Source organism: Cryptomeria japonica, chromosome 4 (genome assembly GCF_030272615.1).
Source record: "Cryptomeria japonica chromosome 4, Sugi_1.0, whole genome shotgun sequence".
NCBI lineage: Eukaryota > Viridiplantae > Streptophyta > Pinopsida > Cupressales > Cupressaceae > Cryptomeria > Cryptomeria japonica.
In genome coordinates, this window is record NC_081408.1 from 433,806,204 (window position 1) to 433,815,027 (window position 8,824).

Genomic DNA, 8,824 nt, shown 5'->3' on the forward strand with positions numbered 1-8,824 from the left:
GGGATCTATCAAGTCTTACCTGAATGAGGTCTTCACCATCCTTGCGATTAGACCAGGTGTAAGAAGCTCCAAATAGGTCCATATCAATACGAGCATTGACATTGATGAAGTCCATCAAATCAGATCTGTTGTCCAGTTGGGCTTGAGTTCCTCCAGATTTATCAGTACCTTGTAGAGGAGTGTTGAAATCTCCCATCAACAACCAGCTTTTCTTAGGGAAAGATCTTCTTTTCTGCTGGATTTTATCCCAAAATTTGCTCCTAGCATATTTGGAATTAGGGGCATAGATATTTGTGACCACCCATTCCTTTCCTTCGTAGATGCTTTTAACTTTCATGGATATAATGTTACCTTCCTCATCAATCATTTCTCCTACAATGGTTTTCTTGCTCCAGAAAATAGCCACCCCACTAGATGCCCCGTTCGAGCTGCTACCATAGACCCCTCCATTTTTAAAGAAGTTTAACTTCTCCACTTTCTCCTTACTCATTTTGGTTTCCTGAACCAGGATAATATCCAGTTTATGGTCTTGAATGAGATTTCGTAATTATCCTATTTATTGAGACCATTTAGGCCTTTGATGTTCCATGATATTACCTTCATTTGGAAACCTGGGGGTAGGATTCCTATATAGTTCGCTGCCTTCCATCAGCTATGTTTTTCTTGCTCTCCCGATCCCTATGCCATTTCATGGTTTTACGTCCCTGCGGAGATTTGGAGACACCAATATCAGCCTTGGACCTGGTCTTAGTTTTCACCCCATTAGGGCATCCTGCCTTCTTATTTTTCTTTTTTCCATTCCCTATTATTTCTCCCTCATGCTCATTTCTGGGCTCATCTTGCATGTTACTCCGTAGTTCTCCTCTTTTCTGGGATGATGTGGGCGTATCAACTCCAATATTCTGGAATAACGCATTTAGATTAACCTTAGGCGATCCAAACTTGTTCTTCCTTCCAAGTTTAATTTCATGTTCTTCAAATTCATTTAGGCACTCTTCATCTCTTTTTGTTGCTGAAACTTGAGGGGCCTCATGATGAGATTCAGTGACATTCTCAATCTCACCTTCTTCAAGAATCTCTTCACTGATAGCATTCTCTTCCTCCTGAGCCTGTAGGGCCTCAAAAGTATTGATTGTTTTGATCTCGAACTCACTGATTTCATTCTTTTTATCTTCCTTCAATGGGGGAGTCTTAAGAGGTCATTTCTATCTCCTTCTGATAAGTCTAGTATGTTACCAGGAATTCCACTTCTTCCTTCCACTTTACTAACTTCCTTATTATTATTCTTTTCTTTCCAAACCTATTTATGGGGAACCGTCACAGGTTTTTTAGGGTTACTAGGGCAAGCCTTGGCCTAGTGACCAACTTTTTAACAAGAAAATCACACAAAGGGGAGGGACTCGAACTCTATTGTCTGTTCCCATAAACCAAGTTTGGAACTAATATCAATAGAACTAGGAAGATCCATCTTCTGTGAAATATTGACACAAATGCGCGCATAAAACAACCTCTTTCGAGTTGCAGTCATTGGATCTATCACAACAAGCTCCCCAAAGGAGTTTACAATTCCTAATAAAACATCCTCAACCCAGAATTCCAGCAGCAAGCCAGGCAGCCTTACCCAGACCGGAGCAGATTCAAAGAAAGAGTCATTGAGTTCCATATTAGGAGACCATTTTCTCATAGATAGGGAAGATTTACCAAACATCCAAGGACCACCGCTTAATGTTGCTTCCATATCTTCCCCACAAGAGAAGGAAAAAACAAAAAAACCTCTGGACAAGGCAGAAACATCAACCTGACCTTTCATCCTCCATTTTCTCTTAACAAAAGACCTAACATCCTCAATATTGGGTCGTGGTCCAACAAACTTCCCTGCCAGAGAGAAAGCCATTAAAGAAATGCTATGATCGATAACCAAATTTGGAACCGCAATAGCAAGTTTACCCATTTTTCTATCAGAGATGTCTTCCACAAAGGGAAAAGACGATTTTCTAGTCGGTTTTCCAGTTGGTTTATTTGCAAAAAGACTACTCCAGGGTTTAAGGGCTTTCACCTCCGTGGTCTTTTCTGAGTCAACTTTCACAGCCTTGGGACTCGATTTTGGAGAATCTATCATCTTTTTGCAGTCGAGAGGAGGGTCCTATTGCCGTGGGTCCCTATCCGGTCTCCCATCCTCATCATCCATCGCTTGTCCTTGAGCTACAGAGGCAGTAGAACCTTATTTGACATATATGTTATTAACATCTATTAATGTTGTTTTACCAATTATAGCCCCCTTTAGGACATACCACGGATCCTCAGCCTCACCCAATTGTAGAAGACAGAGATGAGCTAATCAACATTTCAACTTCAAACAATTTAGAGTTCAGTATTTAGTTATTTTGATGTTATATTTAGAAAATATATCTTATTTGACATTTTAATTGTCCTTGTGTAGCCACCTGCAGAGCCACATACTGCTTCAAAGAGGCTTGATTTTGATGATCCACCACAGTCATAGATACTGATAGAGACATATAGTTATAGTTGTGGTCATTGAATGACCAATTTTTTTTATATTCGATATTTGTATATGTATATATCGACTTTGATAGACATGGCACATGCCACATTTTTGTAACTATTATTGATTTGGCATCTATGCCATTTTTTGATATGTACATGATTATTGTTCATTTTGATATATATGAAACTTGATATTCTATCCAATTTGTTCAATGATATATATGAAACTTGATATTCTTGAAACTTAGTTATTTGCTATTGAAATGTGATCAAACTTGTTCATTGTGTATATGTCTTTAAATGTGATCCAATTTGTTCATTACTGTAGTCACATAAATCTGTCCACTTAATTAAATGAATACTTAGTATTTATTTGATTATTTAACCATCAATTAATAATTAATTAAATTAATATTTAATTAATTCATCTTAACCCTATTCTCCTATTAATTAAATAAATTATTCAATTTATTTGATTTAAATCACTTAACCAAATTTAGACCATTAATTAAATAAATAAATCATATTTATTTAATTAAATATTCTCTCACATTTAAATAAATTAATATTTATTTAAATCCCCCAAAATCCCACCTCTCACATTTAAATAAATTAACATTTATTTAAATCACCTTTATCCTCTACCCACTTGCATTTTCCTACAAATGCAAGTTACACAACTATTTTAAATAAATCATTTATTTAAATCACCTTTATCCTCCACCCACTTGCATTTTCCTACAAAAGCAAGTTGCACAACTATTTTAAATAAATTATTTATTTAAAATCCTATTTATCCTCACCCACTTGAAACCTTTAATGGTTTCCCTTAAAGTCTTCAAACTTGATGGCTTTAAAGTCTTCAAACTTGATGGCTTCCTTCTATAGTCTTCTTAAGCCTTTAATGGTTTCCCTTAAAGTCTTCAAACTTGATGGCTTTAAAGTCTTAAGACTTTAATTGCTTCCCTTAAAGTCTTCAAGCCTTTAATGGTTTCCCTCAAAGTCTTCAAGCATTTTAATGCTTTATCTTCCTTTTTCTCATTTAAATAAATTAATATTTATTTGAATATTTATCCAAATGCAAATTACACCATTTAATTGAAATAAATGATTTTATTTTAATTGAAAATACCAAAATTCCTCCCACTTGCATTTTCCTACAAAATCCACTTGCATGCTTAAACCCCTTCTAGATTCTTCTAAACCTTTCCTAATTAACCTAATCCATCCCCTAAATATTGTCACATTCCTAAGCAAATTGGAGTCACTTCTCAAAGACTCCAAAGTCTTTGAAAAACAATTAATGCTTTGTGTGTTCAACAAATTAACCTCTAAAGTCTTCCAAACCACTTATGGCTCTTACATGACCATTAATGGTTAATTCCACTTGTACCCATGGTTAAGGACTTTGACCCCTAACTTAACCCTCATGTAACCCATGTGTCTCTTCAAAGCATTTATTTCTTTGACTAGGGTAACCATCATGTCCCCTCAAGCATTTAATGCTCCTTATCTCTCCTCTCAAGCCTCCTCATGGTGACACTTGTCAACATGGGATTGGGTTGAAAGTCTCACATGGATTGAATATCTTTCAATCCTAACCCTTGTTAAGATTGCTCAATCTTAACCCTTCATTTCCCCATTTCTTCTATAAATAGAACCCTTCTCCTCAAGCAAAAAAAAGAGAAGCATTAGAGTATTGTTGTTATACTGGCATTAGCATAGAGCTTTCTCATAGCATCATTGTCTACACTTGCATAGCATTTGCTTATCATATTCAACCATCTTGAATCTCCATATGGCATCCATGGATAGTGCTAAAAGCTGAGAGCTACACTCATTTGGGACTTGGAGAGGAGAGGAACAAGGGAGGAGCAACTATGAGCATCTTGATTAGCATTTGGAGGAGTATAGTTTATCTATTCTATGTTTGTATACTTTCTATTTCATGCTTAATATCTCTCTTGATATGCCTGTTTAGGATAATCTTTTGTTGCTAACACTAACGTTTGTTTCTTGTGCTCGTGTGTGTTGCCATCAAACAGATTTTCTAATCCTTTTTGCAGAGCATCAATTACTTGTAACTCATATGGCGTATACTTTTAAACTATCTATTGCTCATATTGTGTATACCCAAGTACCGACACCGGTAATGCTGATATTGTGTATTTTGATTGAGTGAATTTTCTTTGAGTCCTTCGTGCATGAAGAGATTGGAGTGAAGTTATTATTTCATAAACTCATCCTTATGGAGCAAAGTTCATCATTTCAAGAACCAATTAATACAAGATTTGAGCGCACAAAGAAGATTTGAAATTTATCTAAGGATGAGTCGGCTTAGGTAAGGTTTTAGACAACTTGATTATGTTTTCTTTTTGTGAGATTTTTTCCGTCACATCAAAAAGCGTAAAAAATCATCAGTGAGAGGTGGCAAACTAGTGCATCTTTCATTTTGCTCATCATGGGAACGAACCATTAGCGCGAGCGCGTCCGGGTGGCCGGGTTTATGCTAGATGTGCCCTTGTCTTGCTCCCCAAGACGTCCGATCGTTCTGAGCCACCTCGTAGCGACGTTTTCCCTTGGGTGCTCAAAGTGGAAAAAACAGTCAAACTTTGATGTCGCGTAACTCGCAAACCGTGGAACTTATGGATGATCCATTTGAACCTATGGGGTTGTGTTTTCATTTCCTAAAAAAGCCTCTCTCAGTTTCAGATAACTCAATTCTGTTTTCTTGTGGTGAGATTTTTTCTATCGCATCAAAAACCGTTAGTGAGAGGTGGCAAAATAGTGCATCTTTCATTCTGCTTGTTGTGGGAACGAACCATTAGCGCACACATCTAGGTGGCCGGGTTTATTCTAGGTGTGCCCTTATCTTTCTCCCCAAGATGTCCGATTGTTCTGAGCCACCTCGTAGCGACATTTTCCCTTGAGCGCTCAAAGTGGAAAAAATAGTCAAACTTTGACGTCGCGTAACTCGGAGACCATGGAACTTATTAATCATCCATTTGCACCTATGGGGTCATTTTGACGCTACCTAAAAAAGCCTCTCTTAGTTTTGGACAACTCGATTATGTTTTCTTGTGGTGAGATTTTTTTTGTCGCATCAAAACCATCAAAAATTGTCAATGAGAGGTGGCAAAATAGTGCATCTTTCGTTCTGCTCATCATGGGAACGAACCATCAGCGCGAGCGTGTACGGGTGGTTGGGGTTACGCTAGGTGTTCCCTTGTCTCTCTCCCCAAGATATTTGATCGTTCTGAGCCACCTCGTAACGACGTTTTCCCTTGAGCGCTCAAAGTGGAAAAAATGGTCAAACTTTGAAGTCGCGTAACTCAGAGATCGTGGAACTTATGGATGATCCATTTGAACCTATGGGGTTGTGTTTTCGCTGCCTAAAAAATACTCTCTCGGTTTCGAACAACTCGATTCCATTTTCTTGTGGTGATATTTTTTCTATCGCATAAAAAATCGTCAAAAACCGTTAGTGAGAGGTGGCAAAATAGTGCATCTTTCATTCTACTCGTTGTGGGAATGAACCATCAGCACGAGCACATCTGGGTGGCTAGGTCCCATCGTAGAGTTACACCATTGCACCACCTTCGTACTTCAATTCCTCTCTGGTAAGAGCCCTTTTCACACATGCTCCTGTACCATCATGCTCTCCCTTTCCATGCCCTGCCTCAATGAAATTCCAAAAATATTGCACACCACTTGTCACATGCATCCTAGTCAATGAATAAAACATTATTGCCTTCTTGAATTGTGCGGTGCAATTGTCCGACCATATTAAGTTCTGGTTGTATCTTATATCTCTTTCCCTTAAACTATCATAGAAGACTGTAAAGCATCCTTGCACAAACTCTGAGGAATGAGTATGATCATCGCTGATATAGAAGTGATATTCTCTTATAACCTTTCTGTCCTCCTCAGTGTTACCATGTGCATGCATGAATGCTATGTGTACAAAAATTGTAACTTGTGTAGAGTGGTAATACATAGATTGTACTTCATTTTGCGGCTTTAGTGTATAATTATCAGCAAAATCAACAACAGAGACAATAGTGCCAAGGGGGAAAGTGTCCTTACACAACTTTAATTGCTCATCTAACCACCTAGCTCTATGTGTGTGACCTATGTACTCATACACTAGTTTCTCATGAAACATCTTCATAAAATCAGCTACGCATATATCCCTTTTCACTAACTCACACCTCTTTAATTCTTTTCCATCTTTAATACCATATGTGACTGACTTTTATTTTCCAATAGAAACTAGTTCCTTACCAATTTCATGTGTGTTATCCAAATGTAGGCATCTATGCAATTGTTGCAAACCGCCACATGTAGGACAAAAACCTCTCAAACTCATCATCTTATAGTAAATGTACCCATCATCTCGTCTACATAGTACACTTGAAATAAATTCTCTCGGTGACTTAGGAGATGCTTGTATACCACATTCTTGCAAAACATCGTTAATGTGCAAAGTACAACATATATAGCGATAAATATCACAATGCATGGAAAATTCAACATGGACTCTACAAAAACATGTAGTACGTGCATGATTAATCTTAACATAAAATGGTTTTGTCATCTCAAAAAATCTTTGATTAATTATAATTTGAGAAAAACTTTGAAGAAACCTTTCATAAAATTGTGTTTGAGTTGTATCTAAATAGTGTTTTGGATGTGGTTCATGATTACTAATTCCAATTTGCCTTCTAACAACATCTCTTTGGTTGGGTGAAACCCTTGTGTTGTCATGCCAATATTTCTCAATTAACGTTCTTAGTGCATCAACAACAATCTTGTCCTTGTGTGGGAGTCTACCTGAGAATGCCCAAAGAGAATTATTGTTAGGATCCTCGATTTTCTCTCGCCTCTCTAAGGCATAGTGTAATGTGGTTCTACTTATCCTTAATGACTTGCTTGTTTTGCTTATTAAATGAGATTTTTTCATTTCCTTTCCCATTATGGTTGATGTGAGGAAACGACGAGTAACATTAGCATATTTAGTGCGTGATTTCGAACCAATGGCTTGGTATGTATCAAAAATATTTCTCACAATGATTCTTTCACTATTTTTTTGAATGTTCTTAACCCCCAAATTTTCATTGTCTCTCTAAATTTCAGGTTTTTAATCATTTCAACAACTAATTGGCATCTTCCACTTTGATTTAAGTTTTCAAAATAGTCATTCCAAATTCTTCTAACCGTTCTTCTACAAGTTCTTTCGAAAATTTATCATGCATTGGCTTCACAATATTTTCATCAATATCTATTAGGAACTTTTGGTTTTCTACGAATTATTCTAAGAGGTGTTAAGATTGGTGCATGCTCTTTGTTTTCATTAGGTGCATTATTTGCATTAATCACATCAAATTCAAATGGTATATCTTCTTCAATTTCATTAACATGTGCAATCATCGAATCATTTTCAAATGGTGTATGTTCATTGCATTCATTAGGTGCATTCATCATATGTATTTGAATTGGTGTATGTTGATCATTTTGATTTGGTGCATTCATCATATCAATTTCAATTGTTGAATGTTCATCACTTTCATTAGGTGCATTAGATGATGTACCTTCACGTAATCTCCTCATACGCTCCCTTTGTCTTTCCTTTGCTGCCTCTCTTTGTTCATTTGTTCCTCTCTTGTTCTTTCCCATTGTCCTACACATAACATCATGATGACAATTCACAATCAAATAGCAAAAAAAACAACAAATGATCATCATGTTGTTATAATCTAAAGTAACAATAATAAAATAACTTCAAAAAAAACCAAAATACAAGACAAAGCAATCATGATCAAAACAAAAAAAACAACAAATGATCATCATTTTGTTATAATCTAAAGTAACAATGATAAAATAACTTCAAAAACAATCCAATATATGAGACAAATCAATCATTTCAAAGAAAAAGTGACAAAAAAAAAAATGAAAACCTAACTGTTACTGTCCTAGAAAATCATGTGCAAAAGTAGTGGGGCCTTCAAACAGCTTGCAATGCTGGTTTTTAGGCCGTTGGGACTAAAATATATTAAGATTTTCCCATAACCCGTCCGTACAGGTTATGGAAACCTTTAATGTGAACGTTCACAATTTCTCATAACCCGTACGGGTTCTGTAGAACTAGAAGTTTGTGGCCTTTAGTTCTACATAACCCGTACGGGTTATGTAGAACTAGGAAAATGAGAGAGAGAGAGAGAGAGAGAGAGAGAGAGAAGAGAGAGAGAGAGAGAGAGAGAGAGAGAGAGAGGAGAGAGAGAGGTAGAGAGAGAGAGAGAGAGAGAGAGAGAGATTG